The sequence below is a fragment of the Ananas comosus genome, linkage group 14, assembly GCF_001540865.1.
Source record: "Ananas comosus cultivar F153 linkage group 14, ASM154086v1, whole genome shotgun sequence".
NCBI classification, from domain to species: Eukaryota; Viridiplantae; Streptophyta; class Magnoliopsida; order Poales; family Bromeliaceae; genus Ananas; species Ananas comosus.
The window spans coordinates 6,633,365-6,654,395 of NC_033634.1; the positions used below are offsets into that span (position 1 = coordinate 6,633,365).

At 40.9% G+C, this 21,031-nt stretch overlaps 2 long non-coding RNA genes across 7 annotated transcripts; both read right to left on the reverse strand.

The window, feature by feature from the left end:
* Positions 6,946-20,409, reverse strand: LOC109720041. Its single transcript, XR_002218858.1, has 4 exons — positions 20,259-20,409; positions 19,696-20,165; positions 7,103-7,230; positions 6,946-7,011 (listed from the first exon to the last, which is right to left on the reverse strand). It is a non-coding gene; the product is annotated as an uncharacterized LOC109720041 (long non-coding RNA).
* Positions 15,698-18,673, reverse strand: LOC109720040. Of its 6 annotated transcripts, none has more exons than XR_002218854.1 (6): positions 18,495-18,673; positions 17,913-18,074; positions 17,586-17,834; positions 17,433-17,505; positions 16,646-16,761; positions 15,698-15,900 (listed from the first exon to the last, which is right to left on the reverse strand). It is a non-coding gene; the product is annotated as an uncharacterized LOC109720040 (long non-coding RNA). The 6 variants fall into 6 exon arrangements; XR_002218856.1 differs by having other exon boundaries at positions 17,586-17,794; positions 18,495-18,672; XR_002218857.1 differs by lacking the exon at positions 17,913-18,074 and adding an exon at positions 17,250-17,312 and having other exon boundaries at positions 17,586-17,803; positions 18,495-18,671.

Genomic DNA, 21,031 nt, shown 5'->3' on the forward strand with positions numbered 1-21,031 from the left:
ACGGATTCAATTCTTTTCGAACAATCAGTATACTTATGCACTTGGCGGTGACTATTCATTCCTTATTAATTTACCTCAGGGATTAATTGCATGAAAATCGTCTTCATTTTATCACAATGGTCATTACGGCTGAAAAAGGTCCAGCGGTAATGATATTGAATAATTATTTGCACCTTTCAATAGCGGCAGTTAAAACACTTTGGTATGGTGTGATGGCTTTGATGCTTCTATAAGCAAAATTTGTTCACTGAAATGAGGGTCTCTTTATGATGGACATTAATTGATTTTCCCTGCCTATGCTAATTCTATCTGGTTGGAGCACAAAGGGACGTGTTTTAGCCCTTGTGTGGGTTTTCAACGATAATCACGTTGGTTGAACAATAGTAAGAATTCTGTATATATGGGCCATCTGATCGGATGGTTGAACCAAATCATCCTTTCGATATCACAAAATTATTTGATGGCACTCATAGAGTGCGTTCCGCTCCAATATCACATCTGACATTGAATGTCCTAACCGGCACACTACAGGGCATAACCTTCATAAATTATGGCAAAGGCCTTCAAAATAACTCAAAAAAGGATAAGAGGGAAACGTTGATAGTTCTTTATGCAAATCAAGCATTGATGACGTTGCACTACAAATCAAGTAGAGTGTTAGAGATACCGAATGAGTTCATGGACAGATGAGCCATGGATTTCATGAAGTTGGTCAGATTGATTAGTGATAACATTAGATGCATCACACAAATGATGTAGGTGGAAAAATTGTGGTAAGGAAAAAAGCATCTTTTTGAACTGCATATTGGAAGTACAATCCTATTCGACATAATTTAGATGTTATGCATATACAGAAGAATGTATTGCGAATAAACTTTAATTGGAACCTTTCATTTTTTGAATAATGCAATGGTAGGAACTAAGACAATTTGATATATGCACGCGATTGGCACCTAATAGATATGGGCATACGACATGATCTACATCCCAAGTTGCAATCGCAACAACAAAACTATAATACCTCATGCAATTACACTAATGTCACACAAGACAAAGGTAAACTTTCTGACGGTTTGAAAAATATTAAAGTTCGGATGGAATATGCATCGACATACGCAAGATGTGTGAAATCATAAAGAACGAACACTTTCAACCATCAAGAGTCAATGATGGGCACATATTTTATGCAGGCTATTCTTACCATAATAGCATTTGAGCAGCATCTATGCCAAAACAGATTATCACAATTGTTTCGGGAACTATCATTAATATTTTCAAATCAATATGCTTTTCCAGCAATCTCTTGATCCAAAAGTCCTTGATCAGTGGAACTCAAGTGCTTGCAATTAACACTATCCACATAGAGAACAATATTCCTCCCAGTTTTTTTCACTTGTCAATGTTTACTCATTATTCACTTAAGATCGCAGAGGCCAAGGTTACGGTGCGTCCTGTTACTTACAGATGGATAGTATCATTGAAAGGTGAGAGATTTAAATCTAAGTTCAACTAATGTATCATTAATTTTCTTATTTGACCAATCTAATTTTTACTAGAATAGCAAATTACACAACATATTTATTATATAATACTATTATCATCTGCTTAGTTACTTTGGTACGGTTAAAATAACATTACGGTACGCAACAAGAGTAACCCAGAAGGCTCAGAATTGCTGAAGGATACATTGCGAGAATGTTTAAACATTTTGTTCAGAATATTTGGAAGGTGGTGGAAACAAATATTCAATCGAAACCAGAAAGAACTATGATGAATAATAAATATGCGAAACCGCTTACAATGTTCTTATCTGGTGGGCGACGTAATAGGAAATATCGAAAGTATTGTAGCTTGACGAAATCTCAATATAAGTTAGCAAGACACATCGCATATGTTACTTACAATTCATCTAATACAAAATTACTCATATCCGTTAGGTGAATACCAATTTTTTTTACTATATTTATCATAATATTCTTTTTTAGTATTTAACAAATATGAAGTTAACTAAATAGAATTAAGCCATGAAACACAATCAAATAAGAGAAATTATTATGGCAATGAACTAACGGAGAGCTAAATTCAGGGCGATTCGAGCTAATCAAAGATATTGAGCAAAAATGGCTGGTAGACAAATTTTCTGGAACTGGTTTTTAAGACATGGTAAAAAATGCATTATTGAGAACATCGGTGTATACCTTTTACTGTAAAATATATTACTTAACATGTTTTATCATAGGTACCAAAACTACATGAGCAGCGATTGTTCAGAAGAAATCATTTGCAAATGGCGCGCAGAGGTCCAATATAAATTTATTACAAAAGATTTAGTGGCTTTTATCATAAATGGGATTCCGGTTTCCACACAAAGGATCGTGAAAAGTTTCGAAGACTCAAAAATAGTGAGTTATGGTGGAAGCAGAGGGGCAAATTATTATGGTGCACTCACTGCATATTTTTTGAGCTAGATTATTTGGAAAGTAAAGTTGTCTTATATTCGTTGTGATGGGTGGATGTTAGGTCACCAAGCGGGTTTAAAGCAAAGACTACGATGCGATCAATTCTTGTTAACTTTTCCAAGTTGATACATACTGGGCCAATTTTTGAAAGATGATCCTGAATTCAGATTCTCATCTCAAAGCAAAACAAGTATTTTATGTGCAAGATCCATAAATGAACACTGGAATCATGTTATCATGACGAAACCAAGAGACTTGTATGATATTAGGGTGGAGATGCCAAGAGAGGATGACCGGACTTATACCCAATGCTGCCTTCCTGATGTTATGGGTGTTGATGAATTAAATGATTGTACAAGTTGGGTCAGAATAATGGATGTGAAGAGGAGCACTAATGCTTAATTTATTATAGTAAGTGATAATGAAATACTGTGGTCTTTATCTCTAATTAAAGTAACATGACTTATGCACATGCTATTTTTTAGTTGAAATGATTCTGACTTTTGATGTCAATATTAAATTATTATTTAGATAATATGAAAACTAAAATTTTGTGACGGAAGTTGATTTTTCTTTGTATTCTTTTATTTTACTCTCAGTTTGTATTGAAACTTGATATTTGATAACATTTCTATTTTTTCTTACTGTTCTTCTTGGCTTTTTTGAATATATAGTATGTTTTTATCTTTTTCAATCAGTGTCCACCATATGCCACAACCTGCTGAAAATAGTGATTTGGAAAGGACCAAATTTTCTGGTTACGTAATAATTTATCTTGTATATGATTCCAACTCAACTATAGTTCCAATGCTTTTAGTAGTATATCATAACTAAAAATGTATTATTTTATAAATTATTTATCTTATATTGTAGCAGAAATTATATGAATCAGCTTTTTGAAGCATCTCTGATGGTAAGCCAATATGTATTTGGACACAACTTTCAAGCAAAATTTTGAATATATTTTGCTTTTTTACGTATGTTAATCTTCTTTACATTTATGTAATTATTTTAATTGACACATTGATTAATCATTAATTATCTGTGTCTGAGGTATTAATTATGGCTAATCAAAGATGGTGAGAGAATGTTGAGATACAAAATTAAATGAAAGTTTCAATTTGAATTAGTAATGACCTATCAACTAGCGTCACAAAACACAGCATACCTCAGACATGATGCAAGATGCAAGCTCAAATAGTGATTCCTGATTCTGCCTCTTGAAAATGAGCTCAAGTCCAAGAACAAGCAGATCATGAATATAATTGACACGTCTTAGAGTAGAGGTAACTTTCATTTATTGTATTTGAAAAACTTTGTTTATCTTTTGATTATGTCTATTCTTATGTATTTCGTTATATTTCTATATAGATGACAAGGACACACAATAAAAAAACGAGGAATGACACTCGTGCGAAGGACGTATGGACTTGCTAATGGGCACAAAATTATAATTAATGCTAACAATTTGACAGCAGTAAAGAAAGGGGGATTGGCATCCTTGGAGTTGCTTGGGACTCTTTTCACGAAAGAGAAGTTTCTGTGCTCATGCCATAACACAGTTGGGAAGAAAGTGCGCTAACCAGTGAAAACAGAACTATATTCAATTAAAACCTCGGGTATAAACATTTGTACTTATCTTTTAGTAGGCACAAAAATAACTGTAATTATCAATAATTGTTTGTTGGTTTAATCTTCCTTTTATGATTAGTAGAGGTCTATATCTTTGTCTCCATTATACTCTTACCAAATGTTTTTATTAACAATTGTCATTGTTGGAGTGTTAATTACTAGATCATCTGCAGCGTGAAACCACTTCCGAGAAAAAGTGTGCAATTTTTTAAAAGCAGCAAACCTTCATTTAGTTATTAAATTCTAGCATTTTTATAGATAGTTGTTATGCAAACTTTATTAATAAATTTTTCAGTTCATGTATTAAAACCTTTATTTTTTCTTTTGAAATTTTATGCCTATAGTTTTAAAAATATCTCGAGTGTTAAATATCATATATTCTTGTAGTAATAGATTAAAGGTAAGTTCATAATTAATTAGTAATGGAGTTTCGATGTTTAATTTTGACTATATTTTTTTGTCTTGTAGACTAAATTTAAACGGCTATGAGACAATAATGTCAATGCCTGGATATTAATCAGTTAGTTCGAAAATGGAAGATTATAAATGTGAACTAAAAGCAAAATACATGATAGAGGACTATTACAGAGCAAAATAGTGAATGTTGTTCCGAATGGAAATTGTGCCGCAACAGTGGGTGGACTTGTGATTACTGGTTTTCAGAAAAAGTCGGTAAAGTGAATTTTATACGTTAAATTATTATTCCTTGAAGTTTACTAATTTATGGTTCTAAATGGCAATTTTTTTTTGGCGAACACTGTATATACTCTCGGATAGGGCGAGATCCTGTGCAAACATACAAGCTCCGTCACAACGACGCGCTATGGTCTTTTGCTAGAAAAGACACAATTGTATGTAATTATATTACTTTTAGTTTTTATAAGTAAAGCTATCTAGTTCTTTTTTTAACCTTAATATATATACTTGCGTTTGCGGCAAGCAATTAAAGCTTATGTGATTACACTTTCTGTTTTTGAAGTTTGTTGAGTAGTTTCAACTTGTATATTTGGGACTGAATTTATTCACTACAATTAACTTTATTACAGGAAAAAGCGAAAAACAAAGAGGAACCTGGACGCTATTGAATTTTTTGCAATTTACTCACAAATCAAAGATGGGATTTATGATTAACACTACAGCAAGTTAACTTGTTAGTGCGTATAATAATCACAATGCTATGAATTACAAACTATACAAACAGGCAATTTTTTATAGTTTGATGAACTTCTCTTGTTATTTTCTTATGCAGGAATGATGCCGTATGGTGGAAGTGGAATGTAATATTGCTTCAGGATCTTCAACTTCAATTAGCATGAATTGTGCGAGAATGATGCTTTCATTGGCATAAAGGGCAAAAGATCGATATCGGTCGAGTAAGAGGGTATGGAATTGGATGTAGTTGCCAACTCAAGTCCTTGGGCCCACAAGCATATTCGGGCTGTTCGATATGATGATAATACGGAAAGAAGTACAAGATTGAAATTCGAAAGATAAAGTTGATGGAAGATACATATGAGTCAAGATTGCGTTGGCATGCAGAAGAAATATGAATCAAAATTAGCGAAGATACATCAAATTATGAATCCACGAATGGGTGGAATGCAATCTCAGTTGAGTGAAACTCACCTCTATAATGTTAACTTGTCAGCACATCTGATATTTTAGGTGCCCGAATCGAGGGCGTCGTCCATCACTTAGAAGAATTTCGTTTATTCCTCATTTTGAGCTTTACTTACATTAGAACTCGAATAGTTTAGCATATATATTTTGTTTTGTTGATCATTTTGAGCTTTATGTTTGGTGAAATTGAAACAATTCTGTATGTTTTATATTTGAATTGTTCAATACTAACTAGTTGCTTTCTAGAATCATTTTTAATTTCTCATAAATTTGTTTGTGTTTTTTTTTTTCTGTGAATGTTCATTTCTTTTTATTGTTGCATGAGTAGTAGATGTGTAATTTGTAGGATATATGATTTGAAAGTTTTGATAAAATGTCTGATCAGAAAAAATGAATCAAAATTTTCTAAAAAATTTAAAAAATTATTTTATGATAGTTTAAATGCTTGAAATCTGACGAGGCTTGCAAGCACCGGCAAACGTGCCGACGCTATAAAGTGTCGTTAAATTTTAAAATTTTTTATAATAACCTGGCACTTGAGGACATGTTGGAGCGTCGGCAAAATTAAATTAACGACGCACGAGAGCGTCGGTAGCAATTAACCGACGCATGCACAAAGCGTCGCTATTTTGCTCCCGACACTGCATTTAACGACGCACCTGCCGACGCTTTTCTTTGCGTCGGTGGACATTTTTCCGACGCTTAATAGCGTCGTAAAGTTAAAAAAAAAGGGTAGCTAGAAACCCCTTTTGTTGTAGTGAACTATCGTTATAGTCCTTCACTGCTCCTTTGCAATCATAACAGGCTTTATACCACCAACCATAGATTGTGTCTATTGTCGCCAACTTTGCTTTGCAAGTGTATTTCGAACTCTGTATAAGAAAATAAAAGCTGATACACTCTTTTATTATTTAAAATAATAGGCTTCACATGTTGAGAAATAAAGAAATAAAAGTTTATGACTAATAATTGACCTCAAAAAAAAATTTCATTATTATATTCTTACTTGTAATTCATCTGGATTTAACTTGAGTAATTTATCAATAGTCTTGCGATTTATGGATATTTGTTCATAAGGACTGAGGATTGGCTCATTTAAAGATTTCATATGTTGTATCGGTGCAACTGGTGTGTCTTCTGTAGAAAAAAACATATTAGAAAATATCCTAAGATAAGTTTTTTTAATAATAAATAAGTATTGTTAAATACCCGCACAAATTATTGCGGAAATCTACAACTTCTTGTATTTCCAAATTGCCGTAGATTTTTTATGCCGAACATGTTGATATATAGAGCTGATCTGTAATTGCAAACAATAACATATTTAGTTGTTGACAATGTTAATAACATGTAAAATAAAAGTTTTTATATAAGAAGGTATTCAATGTTACCTCTGTAGGTTCGCACACTCATACTTGCAAAAATAACAATAGCTGGACCATCGACTTTTTCCTGATGCTGGTTATCATTAAATTCAATAGCAAATTTGTCCCATAATGTGACGGATAATGTTTCATCCCTACAAAATATATTAATATTTGATGCTACAATTAATAACTGTAATACAAAAAAATAGTCAATCTGTAGTATCCTTATATATATATATATATATATATATATATATATATATATATATATATATATATATATATATATATATATATATATAATGCCACGTGCCCCTATGCATGTATTTCATGCTTATCTAATTAGGGGTTGTACATGCCTCCTTAATTAAAATTTCCTCCCTCTCTGTCTCTGGAGCCATACGCGAGGAGGAGGAGCTTGGGTGGAGCGTTCGTCGCCGACGTCGCATCGCCAAGCCGTTTGAGCGCACGTTTGTCGCCATAGCGTCGCGTGGAGGCCGGGCGAGGGTGCGTTTTCGCCATCCTCGACGTCGCACCGGCGCTGGATTCGCTGTCGATGTGGGTACCTAACTTTCCTCCTTGGATTACTTGAACGCACGATTTTGAGCTCGCGTGCTGATTTTACTGATTTTCAGCGTCGGCCATCAGTGTTTCGGCTCGTACTCGGCGTAGGAAAGTCGGATTTCGACGGGACTTGGTTCGTTGGATTCAGGACTTCGAGAGGAATCCACGAAGCCCTTATTTGCTGGATTTAGTGAAGGTTTGCTAGGTCGTATCCCTATTTCTTTCTGCTGCTGCTGTTTTGGGCAGAATTGATGCTTAATATGGGTTTCTATGTTTAGACCCGTGGAGCGTGTTGTCGCTGGTTCGGGGAGCTGCGCCGAGCTTGACAGGGACTCCGGTGACCTTCTTCACCGTCGGGGATTTGCGATTAAGGTGGGTTAATCATCGGTTTACTCCTAAGTGCCTATATAGTCGACATGTAATTGTGGAATTATCTTGTGTGGCGCAATTGCTCGGTTCATTGATTTAGTATGGTTAATAATCTGAATTGGAGCTGAGTTATTATCTTTGGATATATATATACATGTTGGACTTGGATAAGACTTAGGAGAAAACTCGCGATTATGATCGTCATATATTTAAACTACCTGATTTAGCCCTAGGGGCCGTTGTATTATTTTATACTGTAGCAGTATCCTCATAGTGAGTATTCCAGATAGTTTAGCTTTCAGTTACGCTCGTGCCGGGATGCCGAGTATATTTTTACAGTAGCGTTCAGGCTGTTCCGGACTGTTGGGTGCCGTCGGGGTTGACGGTGGACCCGTATCGCCTTTTTGGCGTCGGATTGTGCCGAGGGCACGTTACCTGTTGGTTGTTAGACCAGTTTGAGTCGGTTACTGGACTTTGGCTTTTGAGAGCCTGATTGAGCTCGACAGAGATACGCTGCATACTCGGTTGGGTAGCTCCCACGAGTGCCACTCCGGAGACGGGCGCTGTGCTTTCGCGTTCGTGTCGCTCATGCCGGTTGGACTTGCTCTCCACGGACTAGTAGTGTGGAGGTAGCTGGATAGTCACAACTGAGCAGGGACGGGTGTGTTCACAGTCCCAGGGACGGGTATGCTTACAGTCCCGATTGGATTGGGTCAAATTTGACATTTCCTACAGTTGGTTAATGTAGAGCATGATAGTGTAGTGATTCATAGCAGTAGATTTTATTCCTGTATTGACTACTATCCTGGCTCCCTTCTGTAGACTTAGTGGGTAGACCGATGTGGTTTAGGGCGGCACCCACTAAGGACTACCTGTTTTTATAGTAGTTCTCACGCCCTGTTGTTACACATTATTTTTGCAGAGCCATCGTCGTCGGCTGCTGCTATCGCAGATCAGGATCGAGGCAAGGGCGTCACGAGTTAGAGCACTACCCGACATGCCAAGCTAGAGGTACCCTACTGCTGGTAGATATTTTATTTTGAGTTCATGTACATAGTATACTTAACTCGCCAGTGCGAGTAGCTCTGTATTTTGATTTTTGGACTATGTATATGGATCTCCGTTTATTTAGCTTCTGTTTACTCTAGCAGCTCTATACTACTGTTTGTAGTATTGTTTGGTTTACAGATACAGCTGTCGCTTCGTATACAGGAAAAATTCCTTTGCATACGGCGGATTTGTCGGCGTGCCCGTGGAACGTGTAATCCGGGGCGTGACAGATTAAGTTGGTATCAAAGCTTAGCTGTAGGTCGTTGGGACCTAGAAAACCTAAGTTTGGCAAACCTTAGGAAGGCAAGACGCGAGAGGCGTAATTTATTGCGAAAGTCAATGATTAATTGTTCTAACTCCTCCTAGAGTGGAGTGAGTGATTGAAGGAGTTCCTGTTTTGGCTTGAGAAATTATGTTAGCTGCAGACGACATAATTTTGGAGGGAAACAGGGGGCCGCCTTCTAGACTTTCTTTTGATTGGGTTGAGAGTGTTTGTATTGTATCTGACCTCTATCTGTTTCTTGCAGCTATGTATCGTCGCCGAGGTCGACCGTCATTATGAGAGCGTGCGCAGTTGGCGCAGGATCGTGCTAGATCTTCCGAGATGCCTGAGCAGATGGAGCAGGGTACTCGGCAGGAGCAGGGTGACAGGCCGGAGGCGAGTGCACCCCCTGTTGTGGAGCCGAGTGCGCGACCTGAGGCTAGCGCACCCCCTGATCTGAGTGCACAGTTAGCTGCCCTGACTGAGGTGACGAGGCAGCAGGGGGAGTTGTTGCAGAGGTTGTGTGAGAGGGTGGCTCAGACACCGAGTGCTGCACCGAGAGTACCAGAGCAGACTGTTCCGCCACCGACTACTCCAGTGTCAGCTCCAGCCACAGCTATGCCCCCACCAGTGGAACTTCCTGCAGTGCCAACTGCGCCTGCTAGGGGGCCCGTACAGTTGACTGATGCCGAGCAGGAGCGGTGGACGAAGAGGTTGGCTCGTTTTCGCCGTTTTGATCCACCGATTTACGATAGCAGATGTACTGAGGCCTGGGTTGTTGAGGGATGGGTCAGTGCGATGGAGAAGCTATTTGAGGATCTGTTCATTCCGGAGGGGGAGTAGGTACCTCTGGGAGTACACTGTTTGGCAGGTGATGCTCATGACTGGTGGCGGAGAGCAAGGCGAGACCAGGGGCTGGTGGCGGCGCAGCTGAGGTGGGATGAGTTCTGTGGAATGCTGTTTGGGATGTTCTTTCCCAACAGTGTGAAGCAGAAGCTCGAGGAGGATTTGAGGAGGCTTCAGCAGGGAGATCGCCCAGTGCAGGAGTATGTTCGGGAGTTTACTCGACTCCTGAACTGTGTACCATTTGCGGCCAGAGACGAAGCGCACATGGTGTATATGTTCGAGCAGGGGCTGAGACTGGATATCTTTAGGTTGACTCGGACGCAGAGGTCGAGGACTCTGGATGCGTCTATAGAGCAGGCCTTGTGGGTGGAGCGAGGTAAGACATCGCTACAGGAGAGGACTCAGGCCGTGGGGCAGAGTCAGGATAGGAAGCGCCCTTTTTCAGATGACGGAGGACAGTCGAGCAGCAAACGTCCGCCGAGGCCTCCACGATCACGTTCTCAAGGTCGTGGGTCTTCGGGGCGTCAGCGTTCCAAGGGATCCCGTCAGCAGGGGCAGACTCAAAGTACGCCACAGTGTGTGATCTACGGGGGACCACACTGGCCCCGACAGTGCGAGCAGAGAGAGGGCAAGTGCTACGGATGTGGTCAGCCGAGACACGTGAGGGCAGCTTGTCCCCGAGCAGCGTCTCCAGCACCATCATCAGCTTAAGCACCACCAGCACCACAGCAGTCTTACGGCGCAGCACCAAGTTACCGCCAGGAGGACAGATCGTCTGTGCCGCGGTCGAGTGAGCGGCGACAACAGGCTCCGAGTGGTAGGGTCTACGCAGCTCAGGTGGAGGACTCTACAGCAGCCGACCGAGTGGTGGCAGGTATCACTTTGATTTCTGGCATTAGAGTTCGCACTCTTTTTTATACCGGTGCATCGCATTCCTTTGTTAACCGAACATTTACACAGTTGCATGGTCTAGAGTTAGGAGCGTTGTCTCAGGCACGAGAGGTGCAGATCCCAGACCATGTTTTGCAGGTGATGGAGTGTTGTTGGTCATGTCCGGTGCAGTTAGACTCGTGGATTATGCCCGCAGACCTGTTGGTGTTAGGGCAGCTACAGGACTTCGACGTCGTGCTCGGTATGGATTGGCTGGCGCGGTACTATGCTACGATCGACTGTGGAGCGAGGACGGTGACGTTTCGCGAGCCAGGCCAGGAGGAGTTCACTTTCAGAGGCTGTAGGAGCACGCTGTTTGCTACTTAGATATCTTCGGCGAGGGCTCGACAGATGCTGAGTAGTGGGTGTATCGCTTTCCTAGCGACTGTTGTGGAGGTACCTACGGTGGCGCCGGGACTTGAGGACATCCCAGTAGTCCGCGAGTTTCCGGATGTGTTTTACCCTCAGTTGACGACGTTGCCGCCGAAGAGGGAGGTTGAGTTTGTGATTGATGTAGTTTCTGGAACTGCACCAATCTCAAAGGTACCTTATCGGATGGCGCCGGCAGAGCTGAGAGAGCTAAAGGCACAGCTTCAGGATCTGATGGATAGAGGGTTTGTGAGACCCAGTGTGTCGCCTTGGGGAGCGCCGGTGTTATTTGTAAAGAAGAATGATGGTTCGCTCAGGTTATGTGTGGATTACCGGGAGCTGAATAAAGTGACCATCAAGAATAAGTATCCCTTGCCGCGTATTGATGATTTGTTTGATCAGCTGCAAGGATCTTATGTCTTCTCAAAGATTGATCTCCAGTCGGGTTACCACTAGTTGAGGGTGAGGGCTGAGAATGTTCCCAAGACGGCTTTCCGGACTCAGTACGGACATTGTGAGTTCACGGTGATGCCTTTTGGATTGACGAATGCCCCTGCCGCATTCATGAATTTGATGAACCGAGTGTTCAAGCCGTTCTTGGACAGGTTTGTGGTAGTCTTCATTGATGACATATTGATATACTCCCGGAGCGATGCTGAGCATGAGGAGCACTTGAGGACTGTGCTACAGCTTCTGCGAGAGAAGAAGTTGTATGCCAAGTTAAAGAAGTGCGAGTTCTGGTTACGGGAGGTCACTTTCTTGGGCCACGTGATATCAGCAGAGGGAGTAGCAGTTGACCCGAAGAAGATTGATGCGATTCGGGGTTGGCCTAGACCGACGACGGTGACAGAGGTGCGGAGTTTTCTTTGATTAGCAGGATATTACCGTCGGTTTGTGGAAGGCTTTGCGAAGCTTTCCACACCTCTCACTCGATTGACGCGCAAGGGGATTAGATTCACCTGGAGTGAGGATTGTCAGAGGAGCTTTGATAAGTTGAGACAGAGGTTGACGTCAGCTCCTATCCTTGCCCTTCCTGTGATGGGGGAAGGATTTGTAATCTACAGTGATGCGTCGCACAGTGGACTCGGTTGTGTGTTGATGCAGCATGGTAGGATAATTGCTTATGCTTCACGGCAATTAAAGGATTATGAGAAGAATTACCCTACGCATGACTTGGAGCTTGCCGCGGTGGTTTTTGCTCTGAAGCTCTGGCGGCATTACTTGTATGGCGAGCACTGCGAGGTCTTCACCGATCATAAAAGTCTCAAGTATCTGTTCACACAGAGAGAGCTGAACCTGAGGCAGCGCCGGTGGTTGGAGTTACTGAAGGACTATGACATTAGTATTCAGTATCATCCCGGCAGGGCGAATGTTGTCGCAGATGCGTTGAGCAGGAAGTCAGTGCAGAGCCTGAGTTTGAGAATCACTGAGCAGAGACCCCTTCTCGAGGAGCTGCAGCGGCTGGGACTCGAGATAGTACCCCCTGGGTCTACGGCGAGGCTGACGTCTCTAGTTTTACAGCCCACTCTGTTGGATAGGATCCGAGAGAAACAGAGTGGAGATCCGTACTTGATGAGGATTAGAGAGCAGCTAAACAGGGGGCAGGGTGAGGGTTTTGGTTTAGACAGTTCGGGAGTACTACGGTACAGGGACCGACTGTGTGTGCCTGTGGATTCTGAGATTCGAGCAGACATTCTGAGAGAGGCTCATTGTTCTCCTTATACGGTTCACCCTGGGAGAATCAAGATGTATAAGGATCTTAAGGCACGGTTCTGGTGGCCTGGAATGAAGAGGAACATTGGCAGATTTGTGGTTCAGTGTTTGACTTGCCAACAGGTGAAGGCCGAGCATCAGGTGCCTGCTGGCAAGCTTCAGAGTCTGCCAGTGCCCGAGTGGAAGTACGAGTACATCACGATGGACTTCGTCGTTGGATTGCCTAGAGGGCAAGGAGGCTACGACGCGATTTGGGTGATAGTGGACAGACTGACCAAGTCTGCTCACTTCCTACCGGTTCAGACTACCTGGTCCAGAGAGAGATTCGCGCAGCTATACCTGGATGAGATTGTCTGGCTACACGGCGTGCCGGTATTGATTGTGTCAGACAAAGACCCGAGATTTGTATCTCAGTTTTGGAGGAGTCTACAGACAGCCTTGGGCACTCCGCTGCATTTCAGCACGGCGTTCCACCCACAGACAGATGGTCAGTCAGAGAGAACCATACAAACTCTAGAGGACATCCTGAGAGCATGCGTCCTGGATTTTGGAGGAGGGTGGTATCGGCATTTGAGACTGACTGAGTTTGCGTACAACAACAGCTATCAAACGAGCATCCAGATGGCTCCGTTTGAGGTGTTGTATGGACGGAGATGTCGATCCTCTTTGTTCTGGAGCGATGTGGCTGAGAGGACTTTAGGACCTGAGATTTTGCTAGAGGCTGAGGAAAAGGTGAGAGTTGTTCGACGACACCTTTTGACAGCCTAGAGCAGCCAGAGGAGCTACGCCGATATCAGGAGACGAGACTTAGAGTTTCAGATTGGAGATCATGTTTTCCTCAAAGTCTCGCCGTCCAGAGGGATACGTCGATTTGGGGTACGTGGAAAGCTCAGTCCACGATTCGTTGGCCCTTTCGAGGTATTGGAACGAGTTGGACCAGTTGCTTACAGGATAGCTCTACCCCCGCGACTTGCTGGCATCCACAATGTTTTCCACGTCTCAACTTTGAGGAGATACGTTTTCGATCCCTCTCACGTGATCGACTTCACTCCACTCGAGATTGGCGAGGATCTAAGATACGAGGAGCGACCGTTGCGGATTCTTGCTCGAGAGACAAAAGAATTGCGCAACCGGATCATTCCGTATGTGAAAGTGTAGTGGAGCAATCACGAGGAGCGGGAGGCGACTTGGAAGCCTGAGACAGTGATGAGGGAGTCTTACCCAGACTTGTTTGATTCTTCAAGTTGAGGTATGTGCTAAGTTTCGAGGACGAAACTTTTTGTAGTGGGGGAGAATGTAGTATCCTTATATATATATATATATATATATATATATATATATATATATATATATATATATATATATATATATATATATATATATATATATATATATATATATATATATAATGCCACGTGCCCCCATGCATGTATTTCATGCTTATCTAATTAGGGGGTTGTACATGCCTCCTTAATTAAAATTTCCTCCCTCTCTGTCTCTGGAGCCATACGCGAGGAGGAGGAGCTTGGGTGGAGCGTTCGTCGCCGACGTCGCATCGCCAAGCCGTTTGAGCGCACGTTTGTCGCCGTAGCGTCGCGTGGAGGCCGGGCAAGGGTGCGTTTTCGCCGTCCTCGACGTCGCACCGGCGCTGGATTCGCTGTCGATGTGGGTACCTAACTTTCCTCCTTGGATTACTTGAATGCATGATTTTGAGCTCGCGTGCTGATTTTATTGATTTTCAGCGTCGACCGTCAGTGTTTCGGCTCGTACTCTGCGTAGGAACGTCGGATTTCGACGGGACTTGGTTCGTTGGATTCAGGACGTCGAGAGGAATCCACGAAGCCCTTATTTGCTGGATTGTGCCGAGGTAGTTCCAGCAGTATAGTGATTCAATCAAGCTAAAAAGCCTGATTGAGCTCGACAGAGATACGCTGCATACTCGGTTGGGTAGCTCCCACGAGTGCCACTCCGAAGATGGGCGCTGTGCTTTCGCGTTGGTGTCGCTCATGCCGGTTGGACTTGCTCTCCACGGACTAGTAGTGTGGAGGTAGCTGGATAGTCACAACTAAGCAGGGACGGGTGTGTTCACAGTCCCAGGGACGGGTATGCTTACAGTCCCGATTGGATTGGGTCAGATTTGACATTTCCTACAGTTGGTTAGTGTAGAGCATGATAGTGTAGTGATTCATAGCGGTAGATTTCATTCCTGTATTTACTACTATCCTGGCTCCCTTCTATAGATTTAGTGGATGGACCGATGTGGTTTAGGACAGCACCCACTGAGGACTACATATTTTTACAGTAGTTCAGTCACGTCCCGCTATCGCCAACTTGGTCGATCCTGGTCCGTACACAGACGTCGAACGAACAGAACCTCCGCTGTCCGCCCAAGGCTCAACAACAAGTACATGTATAAAGAAATAAACAATTCCCAGGATAACATTTCAATATACATGACTTGCACGAGGGCAAGCAACAAGAACAAGTGAAAGTAACTAACTATAAATGAAATTCACTGTCATTTAAAACTTTTTAAATTGAACTGAATAACTGAAAGATTTAGTTATATACATGCTCTCTAATACATTCATTTACATGTCTCTATACATCAAAACATCTCACATGAACTCAAAATGGTATGCCACTAGCACTCGGGTGTCCACTAGCTAAGCTGCTGGGCTCTTGCCGCGATCCTCGGCCACACCGCTCGCGCTGGAACCTGTATGGTTAGTGGTGTGAGAACTACTAAAAGTTTTCAGTAGGTTCGGCCGCCGACCTCGCCGACTCACCCACTAGGTCTATTCAGGCATATGTAGGCAAGAAAAGTAAACAGATAGTAACCAGCTATAACATGTAACTACTACAATACCTGTGCAAAGCTGAAAGAAGTAGTATATGAAAACTGTAAATATGCATGCATGCTCTCACTGAAATTACCCAATTCTTTTGGTTAACCCTTTGGTTAACAATAACTCACTGACGCTATCCCAAATATCGGGGAGACGCAACCTGCACCCGACGGGACCGTCAACTGGGGGAGACGCACCTCCTGGTCCAATAAAGATGACTACTCCGGAGCTCATCGTTCAAGGAGGAGTGACCTACCTTGAACAAAATGAATGTGAGTATGATCTGATCCTCCTTTAGAGGATTCAATAATAGACAATGTCACACTTTAACTCTAACTAGCTCTTTATACTAGTTTCACAATTCCATTTCTCGATGCTAACCAAATCTCTAACTAGAATATCACCAAGTTTACTATGGTTATAGTCCATGCATTCATAGGGTTCTATGTTCACATTCTATTGTTCATATATTCTCATGGTTGAGAAGTATTCGCATAATCAAATATCATCTACATAATATCAATACCCTATAATGCATGATTACAATATAAATATGCTCAATGAATTATCATAGACATAAAAGGAGATTCAAAGATTTCGGATAGCACCACCCACCTGTAGTGGTGTCAACAACTAAGATCTCACATCTCGAAACACGTTGACAACTAGCTCTCGCGACTGGGTGCAAATAGAACTAGAACGGCCTCTACCGTAATTAGCGCGTCGTCGACCTGTCGGAATGCCAATTTAGACTTCCGAGCACATTTAACTTTCATTTACAAAGGAACAAAAGAGATTAGATTAGGGTCAATTTCATATATTTTACAAGTTAGCATTTCCATACCGTATAAAGTGTCAACTCAAGGTTGATTTCAACACTAAGCTGAAATGTTGTCTTATGCTGCATTTTCAGCATTTAACCTCTTCTTTAAGCAACAATTATGAGCATAGGATCATTAGTTCTTATGCTCAGAACTCTATTAGAGTAACTAGTCTAACTCTTAGTCATAATTTATCTCAACTTTTAATTCAATCAATCCAATTTCAGTTTTATTAACAGACTCCTTCAATGCTGAAATTTGCACTTGCTTCACTGCGTTACTAGCATTCCTGGCAGATCTTCTACACAGAAATTAGAGTGAATTTACCCTCAATTTCATTTTAGAGTTTAGAGCTAATCAAAGTCAACTTGCTCTAGTCATTTAAATCTGAAATTTACCTGATCCATTGCTCAATTAGCTGGTTCCAACTCTAACAATCAATAGAGTTCAATGCTGAAATTCTGCATTTGAACTTCACAATTTTCAGCATAAATTCAAGTGCTATTTTCAGCTTTAGTTACTTAAAATCAGTCCTAAGGCAGCTAACACACTACTCAATTTAGAATAAACATCAATTTTACCTCACTAGTTGTACCAAACTGCTCTCCAATTCACTAAGTTTCAGTCCAGGCAGCCACCAACTTGATTGCTTACCTATTAGCCATCAATTGAATCCCTTAGAATCTTCTCTTAGGAATTTATAATGAATCTTAGTTGAGAAACAAGCCCATTACCTCACCAGGACAGCAACTTCCCTCAGCTGCAGCCCTACTTCATTGCCCAATTGGTTTGATTTCAGCTCACAATGTATTCTACATCACGCTGAGTTCTTGTTGAGATTTCAGCACTTCATCTTGCCTTTCATAGCTTGCTAAGTTCCAAGCTCCACTCAGCTTCCTAATTCGAAGCTTCCTCAATGGTTTCTCAGCTTCGTAAACCTTCCCTGCAGCTCCTACAAGCCCGAAACAATCAGTCTGCTACTCCTGGCAGCAAAATACCCTTATGTAGATTATCTCTAATGCAATTGATTTAACTTTAATTAGCTATTAGGTTCAGCTCACCTTAATTCAATATTCCACCAAGTTGCCTTCAGCTCCAACAATCCAAAATTCTATTCCAAGGTCTTCTTTTCAGCTCAGAGCACCAAAGAAATTCGCTCAAGGCAGCAACTTTTTCTTCTCAGCTCCACACCAATTCTATACTTTAATTTCTCCTTCACAGCCCTTAATTCAAGCACCCTTCAGTCTCCCTCTTAACACTATGCACATATACATCCATATGTACTATGCACATACGTACATATATACCTACATAGAGCTAGTTCTCTAATTCAGCTCATAGGAACCCTTTACTTAACTCCACATACAAGCTGCCCTGAAATTTTCCTTAAGCCTTCTCATGATATTAAGAGCTCTAATACTTAAATCTGCGATTTAGATCTCTTTAGAATGTAAATACATAACCCTCAAACCAGGAATTGCATGGTTTCTCATTCAATTTCACTTCTAATCCAGGAATTACCTATGTGCTGCCAATAATACAGCTTTCTTAAGCTTTCTATACACTTTAATTATCATGAAACTCCAACTAACTTCCTGTGAAGGTAAATAACTCAACTCTAACCAGGATTTGATCAAAGTTACCTTGAAATTCAGCTCTACCAAGCTTTTCCCTGCTCCAAAATCCTTCTTTCTTCAACCATCAACCGGCCAACCTTAGAGTTTAGAGAGAGAGAGAAAGAAACAAAAAGAAGATGAGAGGAGATGAGATTTCTCAACACGTAGCAATTGGGGCTGAGCTGGGCTGTAGATAAGACCAAAAAATTGCAACTAAACCCCTCTACAAAGCTGTAATTATCTCCTTTACAAAACAGTAATTCTGTTTACAAAACAGTCCAACAGTCCTTGCAGCTTTACAGTTCAGTCCCTGCACTAACAGCAGCTGGCAGCAGCAAATTTTCAGCTCCTTTTGCGCATCTAATTCACTCCGAGTTCATCCCAACACTTCCAAAACATACTAAATACGATGCCGAAGCTACCAATTAAGCTCGGAAACAACCCAATTTCATTTTGGCATTATTTTGATCCATTTGATCAGGCTTAGCAACGTAATCAAAATCCGACATATTACATCCAAGCATCTCCGAATTTGTCATTAACTATCATCGCACTTCCAAAATAATTCGGAGGTACTATAATTAACATTCATACCTCACTTTGATCGCGTAGGTCGAAGTTAGCGTCATAACCCAAAAATCCCCTTTCAAGTTCATTTCGTGCCCGAATACTCAATTACATCCAGAGATCATTCCCACACGTCCAGAAACACTCTGGAATGATGAACATCCAATTCAAACTTCACTTTAATCTTCCAGATCAAAGTTAGCATCGCAACCCGAAATTTTCCGTATATTACAAGTTCTCACGCCCTGTTGTTACACATTATTTTTGCAGAGCCATCGTCGTCGGCTGCTGCTATCGCAGATTAGGATCGAGGCAAGGGCGTCACGAGTTAGAGCACTACCCGACGTGCCAAGCTAGAGGTACCCTACTGCAGGTAGATGTTTTATTTTGAGTTCATGTACATAGTATACTTAACTCGCCAGTGCGAGTAGCTCTGTATTTTGATTTTTGGACTATGTATATGGATCTCCGTTTGTTTAGCTTCTGTTTACTCTAGCAGCTCTATACTACTGTTTGTAGTATTGTTTGGTTTACAGATACAGCTGTCGCTTCGTATACAGGGAAAATTTCTTTGCATACGGCGGATTTGTCGACGTGGCCGTGGAACGTGTAATCCGGGGCGTGACACAATCATTTGGAAAAAGCACACAACAGCACTTACTCTAAGTTTCCAATCTGCAATTTTCTTATTGCAGTTCGTTCTTGTCCTACATATGTATAAGAAATTGTACCTGTCGCTACAATATTTCCGATAACATCTGAAGATATATAAAAACACATAAATGTTATTAGATATTATTCATTTTTTAAGTTATCCCAAAAAAGGGGAATGAGATAAGAAAGTGAAACTGCAATACCTATAAGGCAACCATCTGCATATTTTTTATTTTTTATATAATCAAAGCTCAGAAAGTAAAAATTGTGAAAAGGAATCTGAGCAGCATCTTCTTTTGCTTCAATAATACGCGTCCATTTACTAATCTGGATCATATATCTGCGATCGACAACTTTGTAGGTATTTCTACTTGGTATAACATTAAAGTTTTCTATTATGTACGCATTGCCTTCAGAAAGTAAAGCTCTAAAAGTGGTTGCATCATGTTTGCGAATGGTTGCTTGCATTGCATATTCCTAGGAAAAAAAAAAAAAGGTTAAGCAAATAATATATATAAAAAAGAAATCAAATTATTTTATACTTGATAAGAGGAAAAAATAAACTCAAACCTCTTCATCTATAAGAAGGCAACCTAGGCTAAGAATATCTTTCTTAAGCTGTGGCGTTGTCGATTCCCAAATTCTGCTAACCCTGATTTTGATTTTGGCGTGTTGTTGTGTCAGTGTCAAATCCTTTAGAGATATATATTCCATTTCGCAGTATTTTGCTGATTGAATAGACAATAAATAAATTTCAGTTATTATAAATAAGTACAGGAATTAGCAAACTAAAAAAGTTTTCTATTCACGACTACAAATTATAAAGCAAGATTAATTATCAAAGTAATAGACTAAAACCTTTTACGAAGGTAAGTCATCAAAAATTTCATTATAAACAATATTGCGAGTATATCCTTCGGGTTCATCATTTTTATTGTCTATTAGAATTCGCAATCCTTCGCGTGAAGTTACTCGAGAAACTCCAACATAAAGTTGACCATGTGAGAATACTGGTCTCGAAAGGTAAATGCCAACCCGTTGTAATGTCTGCCCCTGACTTTTGTTGATTGTCATAGCATAACATAGTCGAATAGGAAATTGTCTTCTTTTAAGAATAAATGGCCACTTTGTTTCCGTAACATGTGTTACAATGCGAGGGATATAAACCTTGTGACCAGCATAATTTCCTGTAAAAATTTGTACTTCAATAACTCGCGAAGCCAACTGAGTAATAATTAATCGAGTACCATTGCACAATCCTGAACTTTGGCTGATATTGCGCATAAGCATTATCGGAGCTCCAATTTTCAATCTAAGCTCATGGTGTGGGACACCATTAAACT